The sequence below is a fragment of the Pleurodeles waltl genome, chromosome 4_1 (genome assembly GCF_031143425.1).
Source record: "Pleurodeles waltl isolate 20211129_DDA chromosome 4_1, aPleWal1.hap1.20221129, whole genome shotgun sequence".
NCBI classification, from domain to species: Eukaryota; Metazoa; Chordata; class Amphibia; order Caudata; family Salamandridae; genus Pleurodeles; species Pleurodeles waltl.
Window position 1 is genome coordinate 548,493,142 of NC_090442.1, and position 26,441 is coordinate 548,519,582.

General features: G+C 43.5%; 1 protein-coding gene across 5 annotated transcripts in view; it reads left to right on the plus strand.

Annotated features, from left to right (window-relative positions):
• The window catches only part of TFEC (transcription factor EC), a 612,796-nt gene that overhangs the window by 430,393 nt on the left and 155,962 nt on the right, over window positions 1-26,441 (plus strand). The gene's annotated exons all lie outside the window — the stretch shown is intronic.

The following is a 26,441-nucleotide window of genomic DNA, read 5'->3' on the forward strand; positions in this document are numbered from 1 at the left end:
AAATTGGAGATTCACGTAGTCATCTAGGTCCTGATGAAGCATCACTGGATCCGTATGGACCACCAGGATGCGAAACATGTTGACCCATGATAGGGTAGGTTTTGGAAAATCCCCAATTCCCCCCTTCACTATCTCATACAGAGTGATTGAGCATTACCTCTGGTTCACTCGTTTTGACTATATATATCTTTTAATCTTGGCCCTGACCGTCCATCTGGTCCAATAAAACTATCGACCCAGTGGCAGTTTTGTGAGCCAATTTTAACCACGATTTTTTTTTCGATCTCCTTTTTCACACATTTACTTCTGGGGTCACGGCACCATCATTGCAAAAGATCTCCGGCAAAGAGCCCCCCCATTAGGGGTGGTGCCCGTCAGACATTGCAGCGCCGGTCTGACGAGGAGCAGTACCGATGATGAAGCATGACATCCTATGGATGTGTGAGGTTTCTTGCTCCTAAAATTTAGGACCCCCGCCATTTGTTTTCTTTCTTCCTTGGTTGGAACAGTGTATTACATATTTCTTGAAATGTTTACTGCGACTTCACCCAGCAGCTCCCTGACCATTGGGAATAGAGCTGTCAGGTAAGTAGGACGTAAAGGCCCGCCATAATTCCCCTGTGTTGCCCCCATTTATGTAGGTAGGCCACCACGGGTGAGGGTTGGGACCCCCTTCGGATAGTATCGGTCTCTTGTTGCAGGCAATGCTTGAGTTGCAGGTATCTCCACTCTTGGCTCGGCTGGAGATCAAATTCTTCCCTCAGCCTAAGGAAAGGTTTAAGCGTGTCGTTTTCTAGGATCTGAGAAAGTGTATGAATGCCGGCCCTCTTCCATTGCGGCCAGTTGAGCACATCTCCTGCCTCTTCCTTGAGCATGACCTACAGCTTTGCCCTGCTGAACATTACCTTCTCCAAACCTTTTTGATGAAAGTCCAAAGATAAGCGCCGACCGGACTGAATCTATTCTTTGTATCCACTCCATTGTGGTTGGCCATATTTTTTTACTTTACCCCGGTCTCCGTGGATGACGCTTTGATTTTTTAGGCACTACTTTTTACCTTAAACTTTAAAAATTCATAACTCGGGTTCTAATAATTGGATTTTTATCATTTTTATGTTATGTTATATTGATTTGGGTAGTGCACTAGACACCTGAGAGGGTATCCAGGTGCTTTGGCAGGTATGTAGGTGTGTGTTCCCGAAGGTTCTTAAACGAAAAGCCAGGTCTTCAACTTCTTGTGGAACTCAAGTAGTGAGGAGGAGGCCTAGAGGTGTTGAAGGGGGTCTTTCCATGTCTTGCATGCAATGTAGGAGAATGGGCGACCTTCTGTTTTGCTTTTGTGGATGCAGGGAATGTGTGCAAGTGAAAGTGAGACTGCATAGGTCTCTGTTGGGTTGGTGAAAGTGTATGCTGCTGTTTAGGCATTCTGGTCCTGTGTTGTGTAGGACTTTGTATATGTGTGTGAGAAGTTTGAATTGGCTGTATTTGTGAATGGAGAGCCAGTGGAGCTTCTTGATGTGCTGTGTGATGTGTGTGTGGCATGGGAGGTCAAGTATGAGTCTTGCAGCAGTGATCGGGATGGTCTGGAGTCTATGTAGCTGTTGTCTAAAGATTCTGACATAGAGAGTATTGCCGTAGTTCAGCCTGCTGGTGATGATTGCTTGTGTGACGGTCCACCTGGTATTCTCAGGCAACCATTTGAAGATTTTTCCTAGCATGTTTAGGTTGTGGAAGTAGGAAGTGCACATTGCATTGACTTAAACCATCTTATTGAGCTTGTCCTCTATGATGATCCTTAGATTTCTTGCGTGATCTGTGGGTGTTGGTCCTAGCTCTGACGGCCACCAGGTGGAGTCTCATGGGGAGGACTTGTTGTCGAAGACCAGTACTGCTATCTTCTCAGAGTTGAGCTTCAGGCACTTGGTTTGCATCTACCATGGTTATGCAGTTGCTGAAGTTGGATGTGGTGGTGGTTGTCTTGTCCATCAGGGAGAGGATGGTTTGAGTGTCATTTGCTTGGGAGATGACAATGATGTCTTATGATCAGTTGATGTTGGTGAGCAATGTCATTTATATGTTGAAAAGATTGGGAATGAGGGATGGTCCCTGTGGCTCTCTGCATATCAATTTCTTGGTCTTTGATGTGAAAGGTAGCAGCCTGACCCTTTGGGTTATGCCCGTGAGGAAAGAGCAGATCCATTTCAGAGTGTATTCTTGTTTGCAAATCTTGTGGAGTCTTCTGATGAGGGTGTTATTGGAGACAGTGTCAAAGGCCAAGGCCACGAAGAGGTCGAGCAGGATGAGGGCTGATGTTTCTCCTCGATCCAGGATCATTTGAATGTTGCAGGTGGCCACAATGAGTGCTGTTGCAGTGCTGTGGTTCTTTCTGAATCCTGATTAAGGGCCTCATTCTGACTTTGGCGGGCGGCGGAGGCCGCCCGCCAAAGTACCGCCGTCAGAATACTGCTGCGCGGTCAAAAGACCGCCGCGGTAATTCTGAGTTTCCCGCTGGGCTGGCGGGCGACCGCCAGTAGGCCGCCCGCCAGCCCAGCGGGAAACCCCCTTCCACGAGGATGTCGGCTCCGAATGGAGCCGGCGGAGTGGAAAGGGTGCGACGGGTGCATTTGGTGGGGCCCTGTTAGGGGGCCCCTGCAGTGCCCATGCCATTGGCATGGGCACTGCAGGGGCCCCCAGGGGCCCCACGACACCCATTACCGCCAACCAGGTCCTGGCGGTCAAAACCGCCAGAACCAGGCTGGCGGTAAGGGGGTCGGAATCCCCATGGCGGCGCTGCCTGCAGCACCGCCATGGAGGATTCCTCAGGCCAGGGGAAAACCGGCGGGAAACCGCCGGTTTCCCTTTTCTGACCGCGGCTTTACCGCCGCGGTCAGAATAGGCCTGGATGCACCGCCAGCCTGTTGGCGGTGCATCCGCGGTCCCCGGCCCTGGCGGTCCATGACCACCAGGGTCGTAATGACCCCCTAAGTGTTATATAGAAGATGGTGAAGTTTGACGTGGGTTGTGAGTCAAATAATTTTGTTAAATAATGTATTAAAATGTACTGTATTTTTTAATCACAGTTTTTCTTGAGTTGTGTTTTCAATGTAATATTTTTTGTGTGCTGCTTAAGTATTTTACACATTTCCTCTAAGTTAAGCCTGACTGCTTTGTGTGCCAAACTACCAGAGGATTAAGCATAGGTTAATTTAGTTACTTTTGTGGTTCACCCTGACAAGAATTGTGGCTGTTGCTTGATCAAGGTTAACATCCCACACAATTAACAACCCGATTTCTCACAAACAGCAAATGCTTTCAGCTTAAATTCAGAAAGAACTTGGAAATGGTCAGCTGTCTTCACAGGACAGGATTTACAGTGAGTCCCAAAGATAATGTCTTAAGCCTTAGCAGTATTGGGCTGGAGTGAACTGTTTTCATTCATTTTTCAATGCTATCAAGAGAGATAAAAGATCTGGATATCACCGACAGAAGAATGGTAACTCAGATAAATTTGAGCTAAAAATTTGAACACTGAATTAAGGTGATAGTTGAGAACAACAGGGATGGAGACTAAAGAGGACCAAAAATAATAGGTTACTTGGTAATAAAAATGTGAAGGATCCGTGGGTGGACAATAAGAGGTTCAAGCCTGGGTTTAGCATTCTAGGCCTGTGATATAGCAGCCTTGAACAAATGTGGATAGACATCTAGGACTGGCAGCATGTCTACTTAGCCACATTCTACAATTTGCGGCCGATCATTCCACAGTACCAAAATAGCTTGCTCGATTACAGAGCCTAGTCTAAACCCCGACTGAACAGTGTCTGCAGTTTTACTTATCCGTAGGTGCCTTGAATGCTTAACACAATTATTTCCTTTATGAAAATAGCATATTTTTATATATTTGTCAATACGGGACGTTTCCAATTTCTTGTTACTGTAAATACCAAGTTTTATTGTAAGCCAATTGAATGGCATCATATGCATCAATCTCTGAATGAGGTTGGAGTTGGCATTGCAGAAATATGAGCTTGTGATCTGCACGTCATTTCGATGACAACAGTGGCCACTTAATTCACGCGCTGACTTTTAAGAAATGCTGTCCAAGTGCAGTGACCCAATATCCACGGCCTTCACATCAATAGAGACAGATCCCTTCATAAGAAGCAGTTGTCAATTCTCTGGAAATGAGTGAAAAAATAATTTGCAATGTTTCCCACACTTACCAGGTTGACATGTTTTTAGATTTACCGAAAAAAAGCCCCAAAGCGAGTGTTTATTTGATGTAATGGTAGTTAGCTTCCAGGAAGTGAGGGACATTGTATTTTGTGCCAATTGGACTACTGTGACTTGCATGGGGGTCATGTGCAGGAAAAAAATTCAGAGCCTGCCCTATTTAGGAACACCTTCTGAAACCATTAGTCTGGTGGTCCTGTAGAGACGATGACCATCCACAAAGAGCTTTCTGGCAGAGGGGTTATGAAAGCCTCTGCAATCAGAAACAATGAAATTATACCACCTCTAAATGGTGGTAGTCAGGGGGACAGAGAGATGGGGAGAGAAGACATTCACTCATATTCTCCTCTAAAATTTTCCCTTAGATTTCTAGCTCTATTTGTCCCTATATTGTAATAGGTGTAATGATAAAAAGTAACAAACACATTTTCAGCCCTGCATGCAGGTGTAAATGAGGCTAGAAGCCTCTCCCCCTTCTCTCTGGTTTCTTCTAAAAAACAATCAACTGTCTTTCAAATGTCACAGCTTGTCACAGCTTTTAATCACAATCTTTAGTTCGTCATTAGGAAATGTGGAGGTAAAGCGGACTATCAAACGTTCACGGTCCCTCTGCTTTTTGTTTGCTTATTTCTGTGATCATTATTTTTTTAAATCACGAAACAGAATAACATTTTCTATCTAAAAAAACTCCTCACTTAAACATTCGCAGCCTCTAACAATATAACTTATATCATTAGGTTCCAGTATCTCCATTACATTTGACTTGAATTTCTATTATTTCATTGTAATGAAGCAAGAGGATCTATACTTTTAAGTATATTGTATGTCCTAGAACATTTGGATCATTGAATTAATTTTACTTTCGTTACATTTTTTTAACTAGCAAGCATTTAAAATATTTAGTAGATAATTTTCTTGCTACAGAACTTTGCAAATCTCTTCATATTGTTTTATTAGAGAAATATAACGGAATCAGACTGCAGTTCATTAATCTGGAGAGCAGCAAGAAAATGACTAGCGCAACGAAGGCATACAATTGTTCAACAGTGTAAAAAGTGAACATGAAGAAGTAGCCCCATATCTTGTGGACCAAATATAGATTCCCTTAATCTTAAAGTAGTCTTTCAGAAAAGTGTAATGGCAAAGCTAAAATCCGTTTTACATGAATATAAATTAAGGATCCTAGTATATAAATATGTGCCTAATAATATAACTAATTCAACCGTAATGGAGCCGCTAAAATACATTTTTATTATCGTTTTAATACCAGCTGACAGGCATGATTGGTAATGCAAAACTTCTTATAACAGAAGGGCACTTATGGGCTTCTCCTGGAGTACTCTGAGGTCATTGATTTACTAAAATACAGACGACAGTGTTGATTTTTGAAGACATGATATCAACCGTGACTATCACAAAGTAAATGGAGATACTGCTTCTTTGGTCCCCAAAAAGACCATCAGAAAAATATAAAGGATATGATGTCACATTTGTGCATTTTGCACTCACGTGACAGTCACCTTTTATGTACCTGCCGAAAAAGGAGCATTGAACATCTTCAGCTTTGTCTTGACTAGCTGTGTCGAGATTTACACATTTTCCTATCCTCAAAGTTATTTTCCCAAGCACGACAGGCCTACACAGGCAGATTCATAAGAGCAAATACAACTTTTTATAATCAGGGAAGGTCTTCATGTTGAACTGATTTACTCGTGCAAAGGTTTCAGTTGGAGAAAATATACTCTATTGGGTAAGTGGGAGGACGAGCCTTGGATGTGTCAAAAGCTTACACATTTGGGGTTATAACCATACTCATTTTTCATCTTCATCCTAGCCTAGAAATTGCTGAAGATTTATTCCACTCATAGCTAGTAATAAATCCCTTAAACAGATGCACCCACAATAGTCTAGGTTAAGTATAAGGCTAGCATGCCATTTAACCCTTTGAGCCTCCTTTGGTCCCTTCAGATATTCCTGTGCTTAAAAAATGAAAATAAGAATAAAACAATTATCATTAGATATAAGAAACTCATGCGATATCTCACTATATATATATATATATATATATATATATATATATATATATTTTTTATATATATATATATATAAATCACATATTATATACATATATATATATATATATATATATGTACATATATAAATATTTTTGTAAGCAAGAGATAAATGCCACGCACTCCGTTCAGCTCCTCAAAAATAAATCAAGTTTATTCGATGCAAAAAGAGAAAACCAACGTGGTTTCGACTTTACAGTCTTCTTCCTGCTTACAAAATTAATTGAGGGTTCAGCCACACTCTTTGCCTCGCACCAGCGGAGTGTGCGTCGTTTTTTCTCTTGGCGTGCTTTGTTTTGAATATATAAATATTTATATATAAATATTTTTTTTCTTACACTTAAAAAAAACAAAGGTTACAGGGACATTATAGTTAGACTTAAATTTTGGGCGTTCAAAACCATAGAAATTCAGCAGTTATAGTCAGAGTTATTTAAAGTAACTATAACTCGTGCCCTAGGTAACTATAATTGACACCCTTGCCATGCATAGTTTGTTTCTCAAAAATGTTACTGCAGATATGACAGTGATATTATCAATAAAGTTATCAAGATATCATGAGTGTTGCAATATGTGGGGTAATTGGCAGTGCATGGTGAGGGTGGGAGTTATCGTTACCTTAGGACACGAGTTACGGGCCTTGCAAACAACTCCCTATAACCACACAGGGAGTTTCTCTAGACTTTAATGTATGATATACATAGAAAGATATATTTTAGGACAAATTGAAAAAGAAAAAAGTATTTGTCAAGTAAAAAGAGTGTGTTCACATTTCGGAATATACCTTAAATATGAAAATGAATTAAAGCAGGAATGTGACTACTGACACTCCTAGACTGGAACCCTCAGTCTTCAGGGTGAAAGCCTGAGACCATAAGCTCTGAGCTACAGGTGACTCATTGATGCTAGGTTTCCTGACATGGATATGATACTCAACCCAATGATTTTGATGGCAAGAAGAAGTAAATGTCAAAACACTAGTAAATAAACAGGTACACTGCCATGAGATACCAGGATTTGGTCTTTCAACCTACTGAAAGACTGTCCAAGAGCTTTACCACTATGCCAGACATGAGTCTGGTCTGCTGTGCATCAAAACGTAACTATAACATTCGAACCAAACATCTTGCTTGTGTGCCCCTTTAAGTTATTCTATAGAGAGGCTATTGTTATTGCAATGCTCTCTCCATAGAATGACTTAAAAGTGGCACAGAATTAAGATGCTTGGTGCCATGAGAGAACTGCGGGGGGAACCTGAAGGCCCTTGCAGACCGAGCTGGCTCCCCAATCCTGCAGGAGGCGGAACTGCTCCTGCCAGCAGGGAGCTGCTTTAAATAGCAGCTCCCTGCTTGCGGGACCAATGTTTTAATCACTTTCCTAGCTCCCGCTTGCAGAAAACGCTTGAAGAAAACTGAGTTATGTTTGCTTTTGCTTGGTGGGAGCAAACAGCTACTTTTCAAGGGTGGGCACTTTGTGAGGTGGCAGGAGTTGGTCCTGTCGGGTGGCGGTCCCCAGAACCATAAATGGCTCCACGAGGGGTGCACTGAAACAGATCAAAACATTATTCCCACAAGCAGAGAGTTGCTATGTAAAGCAGCTCCCTGCTTGTGGGAGCAGTGCCGGCTCCCGCAGGATTCAGGGAGCCCGCTAGGACTACAGGGGCATTGAGGTTCTCCCCAAGGTCCTGTCACACGGTCTCTCTCTCTCTTCCATCCCATAATGGGATGTAAAAGAAAGAGAGAGAAAGAGATTGTCACTGCAATGGTCACTCCATGCAATGACTTCTAAGCGTCAATCTAGCAAGATGTTTGGTTCAGATGTTACACTAACGTTTGAAGCACTGCATTACAAAGGCATTTGTGACCTACTGGTAAAGCTCTTGGACTGTCAGACAGTAGGCTGAATGTTGAAATCCTGGTATCTCATGGCAGTATGCCTGTTTATTTCCTTGTGTTTTGAATGCTTAACATTTGTAGTGATGGAACAATTACTGCTTTTTGCCATCAAAATCTGTGGGTTGAATGTCACAGTTACATCTAGGCATTGCAAATAAAAAGTCACCTGTGGCCTACTAGCTAAGGTATCTGATTATGACACTGAAGGCTGTGGGCTCCAGTCAAGGTGTGATAGTAGTTATTTCCTACTTCGATTACTGTTCAACTTGAAATTTTTATGGTACATAGTGAAAGGTGATATCACTCTTTTTAATTGATAAATACATTTTTCATTTCAGTTTGTCAAGAAATATCTCATTAGAAGTATATTATTCATCAAAGTATACTAAAATCCCACTAACTCTCTCCCTCCCACTCTCTTTCCCTCTCTCTCTCAATTTCTCTCTTTCAATCTCTGTCTCCCACTCACACACCCACTCAGACTCCCACGCACTCACTCACAGACCCACTCAGACCCTCATGCACTGACTCAGAGACCCACTTAGACACTCATGCACCCACTCACAAACCCACTCAGACCATCATGCACCCACTCACAGACCCACCCAAAGACTGATGCACCTACACGCAGACCGACTCAGACACTGACACACCCACTCACACACTCACTCAGAAAGTCACACATCCACTCACAGAACCACTCAGACCCTCACACACACCCTCTCATACCCAGACAGCACTCACACCCAGAGACACCTCACACACCCCCTCTCATACCCAGACAGCACTCACACCCAGAGACACCCTCTCACACCTATTCTCAAACCCATAGGGACAGACCCTTCTGCCGTTCTCAGTACTGCATTGGGTAGGTATGGGGGGTTGGACGCAGGGCCTGGCTGTAGGCCGACCATGCACAGTGGTGTTTGGATTAACGTATAATGATTAAAACTACTTTATGTTAAATAGAAATTCAATGAAAAAAACAAAGGTTACAGTGATGTTATAGCTAGGTTCTGAATTTACTTATACAAAAACATAGAAATTCAGCAGTTATAGAGTTATTTCAAGTAACTATAACTTGCGCCCTAATGTAACTATAATTCGTGCCCGCCATGCACTTCTAATTACCCCAGATATTACAGCACTCACAGCAACTTCTATAATGTTATTAAAAATATAAATGAAACATTACCACTCAAAGTACGAAGAAAAAACTGTGCATGGTGGGGGCACGAGTTATTGTTACCATAGGACAAGGGTTATAGTTACTTAAATTAACTCACAAACCCACTCAGGCCATCATGCACCCACTTACAGACCCACTCAAAGACTGATGCACCTACTCACAGACACACTCAGACACTGACACACCCACTCACACACCCACTCAGAAAGTCACACATCCACTCACATAACCACTCAGGTCCTCACACACCCACTCTCATACCCAGACAGCACTCACACCCAGAGACACCCTCTCACACCTATTCTCACACCCAAAGGGACAGACCCTTCTGCCGTGCGCAGTACAGCATTGGGTAGTTATAGGGGGTTGGACGCAGGGCCTGGCTGCAGGCCGACCATGCACAGTGGTGTTTGGATTAACGTACAATGATTAAAACTACATTCTGTTAAAAAAAACTTAGAAATTCAATGAAAAAGACAAAGGTTACTGCAATGTTATAGCTAGGTTCTGAATTTACTTATACAAAAACATAGAAATTCAGCAGTTATAGAGCTATTTCAAGTAACTATAACTTGCGCCCTAATGTAACTATAATTCGTGCCCGCCATGCACTGCTAATTACCCCAGATATTACAGCACTCACAGCAACTTCTATACTGTTATTAAAAATATAAATGAAACATTACCATTCAAAGTATGAAGAAAAAACATGTGCATGATGGGGGCACGAGTTATTGTTACCATAGGACAAGGGTTATAGTTACTTAAATTAACTGTAACTATAAAAGCGGAATTTCTATGGTTTTGTATGAGTAAATTCAGAACCTTATTATAATGTCCATATATAAAGTGTATATATTTATGTACATAATTTGGTCATCAGTGATGTCATATCAAATGTTCCAGTGATCATTTCAATCATGTCATAGAACATGTCACAAGTGATATAATATCTGAGGTAATTAGAAGTGCAAACCATCCCATCGGGCAATTTGCGACTGCTCAAATGCTTTTTTGGCATGTACCAGCCATATTTTGCGAGTCTGTAACCTCTTACCGACTCGTAAAATAGGGTTTGCAAGTCGCTATTAGGAAGGGGCGTGCGAAGGGGATCCCCTTCTAATAGTGAGTTGTACTGCTATGTAGGAATGTTTTGCGACCACAAATGCAGTAGCAGAACATTTGCAGATTACCACTAACTTCAAGTTGGTGGTAACCATTCGCAAACAGGAAGGAGTCCCTTTGCAAATGTGTGTGCAAACAGTTTTTTAAGAGCTGGCAGTGGTCCCACAGACCATTGCCTTCTCTTAATAAATGAAAAGAAAACTTTTAATTTTTCTATTTGTAATGCATCCCATTTTCCTTTAAGGGAAAAAAGGCTGCATTACAAAAAAAAGATTGCTTTATTGAAAAAGCAGTCACAAACATGGAGGTCTCCTGTGCTTAGCAGGTCACCATCCCTGTGATTGTAACCATCCACAACAGTTTGCAAATTGAGATCTGCCTCATGAATATTGATGAGATAGGTAAATTTGCAACCCACTGCGGATCTCTAACAGTGTCAAACACACTGTTGTATCACAGATTGTGATTTCCTATTAGCGAATCGCTAAAGTTTGCAATTAGGAAATCACAAACATGCGATTTCGTACATCTGGCCCAGAGCACAAGCTAGAAATATTTAGCTGATATACTTTAGATAACTATACCTGATGAATTTCAGTGGATTTGTTCACTTAAAAGGGTATGTTTAACTGATATATTCTCCTAACTATAACATCCCTTTAACCATTATTTTATTGTGAATTTTGGAGGTTTATTAATGCAAAGTTACATATTATAATCAATCCTTACTATAAAATCACTTTAACTTTTGTTTTTTTCAGTAAATTTCTAGATTTTTTTTTTAATATCATGGGGCATATTTAAGAGCCCCTAGCACCATTCAAATGCCACATTAACGTCATTGTTTTACGCTAATGGGGCATTAGAAGGCCAAAAACGCTGCACTATTTTTACAGAGTGGTGCAATGCATGCATTGCGCGACTTTGTAACCCTTTGTGCTACATCATGCCTGCACCACGCATAATGTATGAAAAGGGGGCATTCCCCCATTAGGGGTACTTTAAATGGAGTTCCTTGCACCATTTTTTTTACACTTTTAATGCCTGCTCAGAGGAGGTGTTAAAAGGAAGCTTCCATTTGCTACCATGGGCCCCTGGGTGCTTTGCAGGATTAGCGTCAGACTTTTTTACGCTAATCCTACAAAGAGCCGGACTAGCATAAAAAAACTCTGACCCTACTCCCCTAACTACCGCCATGGTACGCCATGTTTTAAACATGGCTATACATGGTTGTATTAGGGGGGTGCTAAGGGGCATAATTGCAGCACCACTTTTTATAAATATGCCCGAAATATTTTATTACCACACAGAACAGCAATCCGCCTGCAGATATGATTAGCCAATCACCCGTGGCTAGCCCACCCTTCTCTGCATACAAGCCATGGAGAGTGGGGAGTTGGGCACAGGGCCTGGTGACCAAACATCCACATATGCTCAGGGCTAAATCTAAAGGCTGTCATTTGAAGTAAGGCATTCCTCCTAACTTTGTCAAATGGGTGAGAACTCCAGAATTTAAAAATGGGCGGGGTCTGGATATCAACATAAATAAAGCACATTTATTGTTTGTTTCATAAAATCACAAATACTTATAATAAAATGTATATTTCAATATTTTACACAGTGGTTTAAAAAAGTAATTGTCATTAAAAAGTGCAATAACTTTGAGTGGGACCTAAGTGCGATTTAAGGCTGAATACGAAGGGACGTAACAGAAATCAGGTTTGATTCAGTTGGAAGTTTTATCTTCTGAGTTTTTGACATGAATGTCAAAAATCTTCATCAGGCAAGGCATGAGGCTGTAATGTAGAATGGCTCCATGAGGCTGGATGGCTGTTGGACGAGGTCGTGGTGGAGCAGTGGACTTCTGTCTGCAAAGCTCTGAGCACGGCAAATTTAAAATTCACAGTAAAAGACAATCCCTTGCCGGTCTGATACTTTTGTGCCTTCGATCAGTGAAGCGTTCTACATTCAGACTGAGTCACTATTTTTGGAGCTTAGATGCCTCCAGCAGTGTAAAGCTGCAAGCTGTGGTTGAATAAGTCTCCATGGTTCAGGATACCTTCTCCCCAACAGATTTGCTGATGTAAAGCTCAGAGATGGAGCAACCTGAGTATTTAATCAGGTGGCAACACACCTTCATTAGATTGACTTTTTGTCCCGGTCCTCAGGAGGTCTTTGGAGTCAAAACGTTTCTAAGTCTCAAGTTTCTCAGGATGTTAGGAGGAGTTCACCTTGACACAGCCAGCACTCCCAGTACCTCAGGAACAGCACTTGGGAGTCAAGACACACACCACCAGAAGCCACCACAAGGATCCAGGGGCTGTTCAGTTAGAATTGGTGAGATTGGCTTTTCAGAGAAAAGGGCTTCTTGCAGCTTGTTGTGTTCCTGTAGTGTAACTGAAGGTCAGCCAACTGAGCTTTGGAGTCCACTTCTTTGTCCTGGGTACAAGTGAAAGCTGGTCCAGCCCTTCAGATCTCCTCACAGGCCTCAAACAGCAAGTGCAATCCTTCTTCAGCAAGTTATTCCACAGGTCGAGAGTGCTCTGAAGATGGTACCCAGGGACGTGACATTTGTTGTTGATAGTAGCCTGTGGGTATTCCCGGGCCCTCCCTAACCAATAGGGAAAATGTTCACAGGAGTAACTCTACTCACGTTTGCAGCAGTACCTTTGTGCCCTACTGCAAACAATTCCACAGTGCCTCTCTCTGCCTAAATACAATGTTGCAGAATCTTTCTTCCTCTGTGCAGAGCCCCAGAAATGTGCAACACCTCCCCCGTAGTCACTTCAGACCAGTAGTGGTCCAGCTCCTCTAGCACTGGGATTGGTAGTGGCCTGCATGGGAGAAAAAAAAAGAGCTCTGCCCAGCTATTAGCTAATATTTGCCTGTGACTGGGTAGACCTCTTAAGTTAATCAAGTTCCTGGGCACAAACCAATGGGTAATCCTGCCAATGGAACAGAAACACTTCCTCACACCCAAGCCTTTATACTGCTCTGTGAGTAGTTTTACACCTCAACAAGGGGTCTAATCAGCTGCCAGGTGACAGCTGAAGCACATGTAAATGGGCCTTTCAAAAGTACCTTTTCCAAAATGGTTATTACAAATCTGTCTTCACCCGTGAATTGGGCTTATAATCAATATTTCAAAAAGTCTGAGAATACATTTGTAAGTTTTCCCTAGCCAGAGATAACATTATAAAATGTAATATTATATCCCAATATTTTCTTAAGGAAACACCAGTCCTGATACAGTCAAAATAACACTTGAGGCCTTTTCATTGTAAGGACATATTTAAATTTAAGCTTTTCCATGTCCTACCTTTAAACACCATGCATCCTGTCTTATCAACAGTAAGGCCTACTTAGGGATGACTTATTAATTTGTAAATGAAATGTTTACACCTGTCAAATGAGGTTGTATTGAAAGATTGGATTCACAGTTTAAAACAGTGCAGGCTTGCAGTCATGTTTGCACTGTCACTGTCACTGAAGAGGGTGGCATAATTGTTGTTGTTGTTTATTAGTGACATTTAACTTACAGGCCCTGGGGACACCTTGCATCAATTACTAGGGATGCATAGGCAAGTCAAATCTGTCATTTAGCAGTATGGGCCATTTTAACATGTTTTAGGGTTATAGTACATGCACTAGGGCCCGGTTAGTAAAATCCCAGTGCAGAGAGTGCAAAATCTAGTGGAATCAGTCAACAAAATGGAGGTGATCATGCAAAAAGAGGCATTTTCCTACATTCCCCCCGTCCCCTAGATGAGATGTGAGGAGTGACTCAGCCATTCCCATGGTAGTTCTCATCATCTAAGAACCTGGAAAGGCCATCTTTACTTGCATAGTCAAACCCAGATTCTGTTCCACTGTAAAGTCCTTACCCTGTAGGGAGATGGACAACCAAAACAGTGTGAGCTTTTCTCCTTTCGTCTACATGGGCCATCTGGGAGTCCTATGGTCAGTTTGAGCCCTGAAGCAAGTCCCAAATAAGTAATGTGTCAACCTTTTCAGTGACCAAAGTACAGCAAAGGTGTCCCTCTCTTTGGCACTCCTACACTGATCTCTGAGGAATGTTCACCTCTGATAATGCATCTGGTGGATCCTGATCCGCATCAATTAGCTATGATGACTCAGCTGCAATCCTATGTTCTGAAGCATCTTTTGGGATCACTAACTCCATACTGAAATCAGAGGCACGAGTACAGGTTCTGCACAAAGTTCCTCCTTCCACAGTGCAAAGGTCTTCCTATACATCACAGTCTATATGACGTTCCTCAGCTGCTTCCTTTAAGACAGTTAGTTCTCTCAAGGGAGCCACATACCCCTTGACAAATCATCTGAAATAACCTGTCAGAATCAGGAAAGCTCTGATTTTTTCGGGAGTCACCCAAGCAGTGATTGTCTGGATTTTGGGCTGGACAGGCTGCTCATGTCCCACCCCCCAACTAGGTAATTAGATCCTTGACAGGTTTCTATCACCTTTCCCAGACAAGACTTAATGGACTTCTAACAGGGAGCCCATGGAAAATGGGCTGGAACCCACTCCCTTTTATCATGCTCACTGTAGGCAAGATAAAGACATGAAAGAAGGACATCCCACTTCCTACGGAGTTTCTCAGACAATCCCATAATCATATCTTTTAGGGTCTTTTTGAATCTCTACACAAGCCCATTGATTTGGAAGTGACAAGGGCTGGTGAACTTATAAGTACTCCACAGCCATATAACTTTCAGTTATGCAGAAAGTTAGTTTGTGTCCCTAGCTGAGATTACCTCTTTGGGAAACCCCACTAAATAGAAGACAACAAGCAGGCTCTGGCTACCACATGTGCAGCTATCATCTTCAGAGTTATTGCTTTCGGTTGCCTTCTGGCATGGTCGAACACCTCCAAGATGAACCTATTCCGTGAAGCTGTTTTAGGTTCTAAGGGTCCATCAGTGTCAATTCTCACCCTCTGAATAGGCATTCCCACAACAGGTTGTGGAATCAAGAGAGCCTGGGGTTGCCCTCCTGCCTTTCCAATGGTTGACAGAAGGGGCAATAGTACTTCAACACCGTCCAAGACATCTGGGGTTAATAAAAGTGGTTGACAAACCTGTCAAGGTCTTGGTCTTCCCCAAATGCCAAGGCCAGGGGAAATCATGGGTTAGCTTTAAGAGCTATGACCTGTACTGCCACTACTCTGCTGGTTGCTCCAGGTTTGGGTCTCTAGCATTAATGTACAAGACACCCTCTTCCAAATAGTTCCTGTGGATTCCACTGGTATCCCTCTGCTCAGGGACTTTGGCCTGGTGCTGAAGGCCTTTAAGGGTCAGACTCTCTCTCTGCACTCGACAAGACTTCCTCCTTGGTGGGTCTGTCTGCCCCATTCATTTAAAAGATTTCGGGCAGGTCTCTCAGGGTAGGCTCTTCTTCCACTCTAGGCCCTCTTTCTGGGGTTGGATTCCTTCTGGCCCATGGAAATCTGGTTTCCCATGTCTCTAGTCCTTCTTCTTGGTTGTGGGATTCAGGGCCATTTTTCCAGACTCCAGGGTTCCTCGACTTCCCTGACCCTTGTGGCCACACACAACTTCAAAGTCACATTCAACAGTTCATCACGGTTTCTACTTTCTACCTCTGCCCAAACAGAGGTTCATATGTCATTCTCCAACATAGACTCCACTGGAATGGCAGGGCTCACAGGTACCTTCTTTGGGCCAGTAACTCCAAACGGTGACCACTGCATGGGAATGTAATTGCACTTCATTGTTAGCATTGTTAGCTTTGACTAGTCCATGGGGAAGGTCTGGGATAATCTGCTCTGGGGAAACACAGTTGTCCACCACTGTGAGCATGCTCACTCATGTATCTCTTCAAGCTTTTCCATTGGTCTCATTGATGGTTGGCCCTTGAATATACTTCATGCTAGGAATTAAGGTGGCATGGCCTTCATTATCTTCATTATCCTCCCCATCTATGGAGACTGAGGTGGTTTCGGTTCAGCTCCTGGTTTCTCCTGCGTAAACTTCCATCCCTATTCCTACACCTGCAGTCCCTTGGGAATGCCCACGAGGGTGTTCCTTGAAATGTCCTAACTTATAACATACCAGGCTTAATCCTGCCTTCACAGGGTTCAAAGGGTCCTTCCCTTTGTATACTTCCCACTAGGGTTTAGAAAAGAGACTGAACTCCCCCTCCTGAGCAGGCATTTGGGGCACTTGTGATAACTCTTTCCTTTTTTGAATTGTTCCTCTCTTTTCCCTGAGGGGAGAGGAACCCTCTTTATTGAGACCCTCTGCTTGGGGTTAGACAAATTAAAGTCTGCTAAATCCTGGTGTAACTCTCAATGACAGTTACTCAAGATATGCTTCTTCCTGATCAGATTATATAGCCCCTCTTAAGCAGTGACTGTATTGCAGTTCAGACAAGGCAATGTTTTTACTGAGACATCTACAATGTTGTGTGGCTTTGAGTGTGTCGTAGAACTTCTTCTAGTACTCCTCAAGTGGAAGTCCAAACGTCTGCACAAAGGGATCCTTCATTTGGGCGGATGAGTCAGCCACCATCCTGTTAGAGCCAGGAGTGTATCCCTCATCAGTGGTGGTCCTACTCCTGCAGTAGGGCTCCCTAGTGCTGTTGACCTACCCTGCATATTTCCTATGCTCTTTAAAGGAGGCAAACCAGTTGTCAATGTCGTCCCCCACTACAAAGCTTGGTACAGTACACTTGGGCAAGTGAGGGGTGAGTGGCCCCTCCACAGAAACCTTGCCATTGCTGCTACTATCTTCTTCAGTCCTCAAGAATCCTAATCTGGCCTTCTTCTCCTCCAAGGTTAGACTTATTTCTTACAGTTTCTTCTCCTCCAGTGCTAAAGCTGCCAGTTTGGCGTGCAGCCCCTTTGCTAGTTGCTTGTTACTGAGCTCCTAATGGCTGATGGCCAGTTGAGAATAGCTTATGCTGACAGAGTGTATGCCACTCCCAAGCCCTGGATGGTATGCCAGAAAGTCCATCTTGTGATAAGTAGTTAGTTGCCTATCCTCTGGGGCTGCATCAATTGCTTCATCCTCAGATGCGACGTGTGCTTGGCTTTCTTCTTCCCATGCCTCAAGGACCCTTTCATAATCCGCCTTCCTGGCATTCTAGCCCAACTTCAATTGCCTTTCTCTGCATAGGGCTTTCATCACCACTGTGAGAGTTTTCGGGGTAGCCAGATCCAACTCCATGCTCTTTTAAACATACAAAAGGTGCAAAAATTGGAATCAAATGCAATTTGAAAAAATTAAAAATGATTCAGTCAAAAGCCAGATGTCAATTAGAAATAAAAAATCAATTGTTTCTTTTAGTTCAATCAATGGATTTTTTTATTTCCAACTTGATAGCTGAGTGGTAGTAGGGACACAAATTCCGGATCCCCGCCATTGAAGACTGATGGTGGATGGGAGTCCACCAAGAGTAATAATAATCTTGTCTTGTTGGGGTCAGGACAGGTTTCAATAACTTAAACCTTAGCTGAAACCCTCTTAGCTATGGTACAGAACCCACAAGCATAACTCAAAAGAATATGTAAAGTATTTAGAATTTGCAGTTAAAAATTAAAACCACAACACATAAAAATCCCACTTCAATCTTTAAAAAATAGAGATTATTTAATTAACAAAATGAGCACGAATTGGCAAAAATCCACTAAAGGAAAACAGAGATATGAATTTTTAAATTTTAAATGTAAAAATAGTGCCAAAAAGCGTGGTTGTGCCTGACAAAAGATGAGGAAACAGTACAGAGCAGCTGGAGTCAATAAATAGACTCAGAAAGCCTCAAAACAAAAAACAAAACTACATAAGAAAAGGACACTGTCTTACAACTTCGAGATTATGCCATCAGGAGAAATGAAAATCAATTACCATCTGTTTTGAAGGTTCCAGCTTTACCCAGTAAGCCAGACCTTTAGAAAAGAGCCAACATTTCAGCGTGCTCGCTTTCTGTTTCTACATACATTTTTATTAAGGCATATCACACATGTAACTTTATATTTAAATTTACAAGTTCAAGTGTGAGTGATGCAGCAAGTGTTTGCAATTGCACCAAATTGTGTACAAAGTGAAGAGTAAGCGTAGAAGCGGGAGGCATTTAAATTTAAAAAATAAAGAAAACAGGAAGTGTACAGTTTACTTATTGCATAGGAACACACTTAGGATCTGATTACAGCCAGCCAATTAAATTGCTGTCCTTGTACAAATACTTGTTTGTTTTTGAAGGAATAACAATTTTAAGTGGTAATCACCAAGTCTGATATAAATTGCAACCTTTATCACATTTTGGCAGGCCAACCCTACTGGACTCTGACAAAAAGACGACATTACCAGGGCATGTGGATTTAGTTGCTGTAAACCAGAATAGAAGACAATGATTGCATAAATAAATAACAAAGAACTCAGTATTGAATAGTATGTGATGCGATGACTATCAAATCCGATATAGTTCACTTCTAATCAGACAAATAGGTTTAGAAAAGCAACTTTAAGTCAGTGTTTTATGGCAATTCCATGCACATACATCTGTAAGTTATAACATGCCTAATTTGTGCATGTGTAAATTAAAAATGGGGTGAATTAATCAAGCATGCGTACCTATTGTCCATATCTGTCTCTGTTAGCACTATGCCCATAACTAAATGTACAGAAATAGACACATAAACCAGACTAGTTATTATTCCCATAAATTAGACTAGCAGTCAACCAAAGTTGAATTTAGAGGGCACATAATTCAGATGTAAGTTTAAACTACTTTTCATGTAGGCATTTTGGAGTACGTAAAGAAGTACTCTTGAGGTATTATTTTATGCACTCTTTGATTCCTCTGTGAATTGGCCACAAAACACTAAAAACAGAAATAAAATGAGAGATTTCTGGGGGTAGTCACATACAATTATCACAAATAGTAAGGACTGTGACCTCTTTGGATTTTTACTATTCAAGAGTTTGACCCTTGAAGAGAAGGAGATTGCTTTGACGAAGCAAGGTCCAGTGTGGGGTCTGTTGGACCTAGTCCTTTCTACAAGGACACCTCCAATATTTTTGCCTTCCTCCTCCTCTTTTTGTGACATTGTTTGTGTTGTCTTTAGAACTATGTGCACTTTATCACTGCTAACCGTTGCGTGTGCTCGCTCCTTAAAATGTGGTAACATTGGCTTATTCACATCTGGCATATTTAATGTACTTATAAGTCCTTAGTAAAGTGCACAGTGTGTGCCCAGACCCTGTAAATTAAATGCTACTAGTTGGCCTGCCACACTGATCGTGCTACCCACTTAAGTAGCCCTTTAAATATATCTCAGGCCTGCCACCGCAGAACCTGTGTGTAAAGTTTGACTGCCACTTCGACTTGGCACTTAAAACCCCTTGCCAAGCCATGAACTCCCCTTTTATTTCATATAAGTAACCCCCAAAGTATGCCCTAGGTAGCCCATGGGCAGAGGGCTATGTAACTAAAAGGTAAGACATGTACTTTTAAGTTTTACCTGTCCTGGTGGTGAAAATCTTCCAAAGTTGTTTTTCACTATTGTGAAGCCTACTCCTCTCATAGGTTAACATTGGGAATTCCTTATTACACTTTTAAATTGTAATTCCTGTTTGAGAAGGAGTCGTTACATCATGTTTCATATGTTTGAAATGGTAATGATAAATCCTCTTTACTGGTGAAGTCAGATTTAACATTACTACTTTAGAAGTGCCAGTTTTAGAAAGTGGGTAGTTTTATGCCTTTGCACCTATGTGTGCCTCTAGCCTACTCCAGTACATGTCTTGGGTGGGCAACAGCTACATTTTGTGCATTCCCTGTAGACAGCCACAAACACAGGAAGGTTAGATGTGTCTGAGCGCTCATCTGCACTCATCTGCATTCTGATGGTTTTTCATAGGCCGGAAGGGAGGTAGGGGCTTACACAGCTGCATCAAGCGACGTAATCGCCCGCCTGCTGGAGGTGGCATCTGATGCATGAACCTTGACATAGTCATAAAACCACTGCATTGCTGCTATCTCTGAAGGACGAACAACACATCTCTTCAAGAGTGTGGAGAAGCTCAGCTGGCTTTGGAATCAACTCATCACAGCTTTGATGCTCGTCTTCAGAAACAAATGCATCACCAACAATGCATGGGAAAAATCAACGCATCTATGAACTGCGGGAGTGACTGCCACTTCTACCTATGCGTCCTCCCTGTATCTTGTGTGTAAGACCAGGATCAAGGCACACTGTTCTTCGGGCCTGTATGGCTTCTGTACCCAGCCCGCGCAACACCATGGTTGGCTTGAACTGTTGAGTTTGCCATGGTCCAGGGGTCAAGTAACTCCTATTTGCTACAACTTTTTTATTCTTCTAAAATTCATATCTTAATTTCTACTTAATCGACTTTTTGTCATTTTGGTCTTAAATTATTTGTAAAATCATAATATATTTCCTAACCTAATATGGAGGTATTTTTGGTGTTTTCATGGTGTTATTGTGTGTGGGTTGTGCAAATACTTTACATATTGCCTCTTTAGATAAGCCGGACTTCTCTGTGCCAATCTACCAGATGGTGAGCACAGGATTATCTTTTAGTGTGTATGTGACTTACCCTGACTAGAGTGGTGGTCCCTACTTGGACTGGGTGCATACCCCAGTCAACTTGAGACCCCATTTCTAACGTGGTCCTACCAAGATGATTCTAGGAGTGGAGTTTGAGATTCTGGTCAGTCAAGGACAGCGAGCCAGTTGGGTCATCTACCCTTGTGCATTGTGCAAACCCTGATGCTAGGAGGGGGCCCATACTGAGGGAAAGGGTCGCTGTTATGGTGCCATACTGTCATAAATGGAAAGTCATTGCCCTTGGTAATGCTAGGTCCCGAAGAGGGCTATTTCCTTACCTCAGTGATCCCCACATTCCAGGAGGGAATTTCAAAGAAGGTTAAGGGCTGTTGCCTTTTGTGTACTGTGAAGACTCCTGAGGAGAGTATGCAGTTGTAATCACCTAGCGGATTGTGGCCTATAGAGTTAGAACGAAATTTCATCTACTGAGGAAAGGTGCAATGAAGACTCGCCCCCAGATGAAGAAGACTTACTGCTGTATCAGAAGAGAGCTGTGGACATATGCTGCTGCAGCCTTAGACTCCAGAATTCTGCTCGCCCCCGGGCCACAAACACGCCCACTGATAATTTCCCCTAGAAGCCTTGAACTGTTTGAACCAAACTGCCATTGAGAGTGAGATGCTGACGGGGTTCTTGGCCCAGTTGCTCAGAGCCCACACTAGGCCTGGCCCAGAGACATCCAGAATTAAAGGCCTCAACTACCACGGTTGAGCCCAGTAGGTCCTGAAAGGGGTTCTAACTATGTATTTACTGTAGGAGGCTGGCCTGGTTTGTAGTGGTACCAAGGGGTACTTACACTCTGCACCAGGTCAGTTATCCCTTATTAGTGTAGAAGAGGTGTCTAGCAGCTTAGGCTGATAGAAAAGGTAGCTTAGCAGAGCAGCTTAGGCTGAACTAGGAGACGTGTAAAGCTCCTACTATACCACTGGTGTCATATGCACAATATCATAAGAAAACACAATACACAGATATACTAAAAATAAAGGTACTTTATTTTTATGACAATATGCCAAAAGTATCTCAGTGAGTACCCTCAGTATGAGGGTAGCAAATATACACAAGATATATGTACACAATACCAAAAATATGCAGTAATAGCAATAGAAAGCAATGCAAGCAATGTACAGTCACAATAGATTGCAATGAGAGCACATAGGTATAGGGGCAACACAAACCATATACTCCAAAAGTGGAATGCGAATAATGTATGGACCCCAAACCTATGTGACCTTGTAGAGGGTCGCTGGGACTGTAAGAAAACAGTGAGGGTTAGAAAAATAGCCCACCCCAAGACCCTGAAAAGTGGGTGCAAAGTGCACCTTAGTTCCCCAGAGAGCACAGAAGTCGTGATAGGGGAATTCTGCAAGGAAGACCAACACCAGCAATGCAACAACAATGGATTTCCAGACGAGAGAACCTGTGGAACAAGGGGACCAAGTCCAAGAGTCACACTCAAATCGTGAGTGGGTAGATGCCCAAGAAATGCCAGCTGAGGGTGCAAAGAAGCTGCCACCAGATGGTAGAAGCTGTGGATTCTGCAAGAACGAAGAGGACTGGGAACTTCTCCTTTGGAGGATGGATGTCCCACGTCGTGGAGAAGCTTGCAGAGGTGTTTTCGTGCAGAAAGACCGCAAACAAGCCTTGCTAGCTGCAAGGGTCACGGGCAGGGTTTTTGGATGCTGCTGTGGCCCAGGAGGGACCAGGATGTCGCCAATTGCGTGAGGAGACAGAGGAGGCGCCCAGCAAGACAAGGAGCCTACTCAGAAGCAAGCAGCACCCGCAGAAGTGTGGGAACAGGCACTACAAAGAAGAGTGAACTGGAGCTCACCCGAAGTCACAAAGGAAGGTCCCACGACGCCGGAGGACAACTCAGGAGGTCGTGCACTGCAGGTTAGAGTGTCGGGGACCAAGGCTTGACTGTGCACAAAGGAAATCCTGGAAGAGTGCACAGGAGCCGGAGCAGCTGCAAATCACGCGGTACCAAGCAATGCAGTCTAGCGTGGTGAGGCAAGGACTTACCTCCACCAAACTTGGACTGAAGAGTCACTGGACTGTGGGAGTCACTTGAACAGAGTTGCTGAGTTCCAGGGACCATGCTCGTCGTGCTGAGAGGGGACCCAGAGGACCGGTGATGCAGTCTTTTGGTGCCTGCGGTTGCAGGGGGAAGATTCCGTCAACCCACAGGAGATTTCTTCGGAGCTTCTAGTGCAGAAAGGAGGCAGACTACCCCCACAGCATGCACCACCAGGAAAGCAGTCGAGAAGGCGGCTGGATCAGCGATACAAGGTTGCAGTAGTCGTCTTTGCTACTTTGTTGCGGTTTTGCAGGCGTCTAGAGCAGTCAGCGGTCGATTCCTTGGCAGAAGGTGAAGAGAGAGATGCAGAGGAACTCTGATGAGCTCTTGCATTCGTTATCTAAAGAATTCCCCAAAGCAGAGACCCTAAATAGCCTGAAAAGGAGGTTTGGCTACTTAGGAAGGAGGATAGGCTAGCAACACAGGTAAGAGCCTATCAGAAGGAGTCTCTGACGTCACCTGCTGGCCCTGGCCACTCAGAGCAGTCCAGTGTGCCAGCAGCACCTCTGTTTCCAAGATGGCAGAGGTCTGGAGCACACTGGAGGAGCTCTGGGCACCTCCCAGGGGAGGTGCAGGTCAGGGGAGTGGTCACTCCCCTTTCCTTTGTCCAGTTTCACGCCAGAGCAGGGCTGGGGTATCCTTGAACCGGAGTAGACTGGCTTTTGCAGAGATGGCCACCATCTGTGCCCATCAAAGCATTTCCAGAGGCTGGGGGAGGCTACTCCTCCCCAGCCCTGACAACTTTTTCCAAAGGGAGAGGGTGTAACGCCCTCTCTCTGAGGAAGTCCTTTGTTCTGCCTTCCTGGGCCAAGCCTGGCTGGACCCCAGGAGGGCAGAAACCTGTCTGAGGGGTTGGCAGCAGCAGCAGCTGCAGTGAAACCCCGGGAAAGGTAGTTTGGCAGTACCCGGGTCTGTGCTAGAGACCCGGGGGATCATGGGATTGTCTCACCAATGCCAGGATGGCATTGGGGGGGCAATTCCATGATCTTAGACATGTTACATGGCCATATTCGGAGTTACCATTGTGAAGCTATACATAGGTAGTGACCTATGTATAGTGCACGCGTTTAATGGTGTCCCTGCACTCACAAAGTCCGGGGAATTTGCCCTGAACAATGTGGGGGCACCTTGGCTAGTGCCAGGGTGCCCACACACTAAGTAACTTAGCACCCAACCTTTACCAGGTAAAGGTTAGAAATATAGATGACTTATAAGTTAATTAAGTGCAGTGGTAAATGGTTGTGAAATACCGTGGACGTTATTTCACTCAGGCTGCAGTGGCAGGCCTGTGTAAGAATTGTCAGAGCTCCCTATGGGTGGCAAAATAAATGCTGCAGCCCATAGGAATCTCCTGGAACCCCAATAGCCTGGGTACCTCAGTACCATATACTAGGGAATTATAAGGGTGTTCCAGTATGCCAATGTAAATTGGTGAAATTGGTCACTAGCCTGTTAGTGACAATTTGGAAAGAAATGAGAGAGCATAACCACTAAGGTTCTGGTTAGCAGAGCCTCAGTGAGACAGTTAGTCATCACACAGGGAACACATACAGGGCACACTTATGTGCACTGGGTCCCAGTGACACATACAACTAAAACAACATATATACAGTGAAAATATGGGGGTAACATGCCAGGCAAGATGGTACTTTCCTACATTTACCACGTGTTTTAATACGTTTCAGATCTTTGTTATTATGTTAAATGTGTATCCAAAGGATGTAAAGACACTTTAACCTGAGTTTGAACTGTTTTTTGTTATTATGTTAAATGTGTATTCAAAGGATGTAAAGATACTTTAACCTGAGTTTGAACTGTTTTTAGAATGCAGTGTACATCAGAATTAGCTGCAAAATTGAAAGTTGACTTCTGTCAGTTAAGAGTGCCAATGTCTGCATATAATGTGTGGTAGAGTAGGTAAGATGCAGTATGATCAAGTGTACTGTTTATTAAGTTTTTGTATGATAAAAAATGCAGACAAACAAAAAATTTGAATGTGGAAAAATGTATTGAGGCTGTTAACATGTATGCTGGGTATAAAGAAATATCAATCGTTAATTATAATAAGGCATGATCAATTAGTACAGTTGATAATCAGTGTCCAACTAATGATTTTGCATATGTAAGCATACATACTCCAGAAATGGGCGCAACACAGCACAGCAACCAAAGTTGTTGTGTTTCATAGGTCTAGAGGTAGAGAGCATCATAGAGCCATATCTGCTAAGATATGTCACTGCTGTTCACATCCCTAAAGCTGGTGCTCAATTGGGCTGTCTAGTGGAACACACATCCTTTTGCAAGCGTGTGTGTCTGTCTGTATGTGAGATTTATACCATACATTTTGCATTGGGAGGGCACTTGTCCACTGAAAAATACTCTGCCTAGTCAAAGGACCTGATTTATGGTTTGATGAACTGTACTCCATCCATTAGGGTGAGAGAAGACATACCTCTACCATCCAGCAAAATTCATAGATGACTGCCAGCCGAGTGGTTGTCTCTGTACATTGAAGTGAACGGCCATCACGGTGGTTTCTTTCAATGTGCAAAAAGTTTAGTGCACACCCATTTACCAAACATTTGAAAAATGTTTTTGTTTTTCTATAACAAACTCCGAAAGTGGGAGTTGATGTAACAAAAAAGATAAAGGTGAATGACCCCCATATCCTGGGTTTTTCTCCCAGGGTGTGGGGTCGTTATGTTTTTCTGTCCCTCGCCCCCGGGTTATACCTGGCAATGGAGGATAGGAAAAAAAAGACATCACAGCGTTCACCTACTCCGTTGTACTGTTGGAGGACGTTTCCCATTGACAGAGCAAACAGGTGCTCCCTGATTGGAAACGTAAGGTCTGTCCATGTATGAATGAGGTGGGCAGACTGAGGGTTTGGCGGGCAGGGCACTATGGTGGTCATTCGCCGCCCGCCATGCGGTTACCGCCGAAAGACCGCACCGCAGTCAAAAGACCACGGCGGCCATTCTGGCTTTCCCGCTGGGCCGGCGGGCGACCGCCAAAAGGCCGCCTGCCGGCCCAGCGGGAAAGCCCCAGCAACGATGAAGCTGGCTCCGAATGGAGCCGGCGTAGTTGCTGGTGTGCGATGGGTGCAGTGGCACCCGTCGCGATTTTCAGTGTCTGCTTTGCAGACACTGAAAATCATTATGGGGCCCTGTGAGGGGGGCCCCTGCACTGCCCATGCCAGTGGCATGGGCAGTGCAGGGGCCCCCAGGGGCCCCACGACACCCG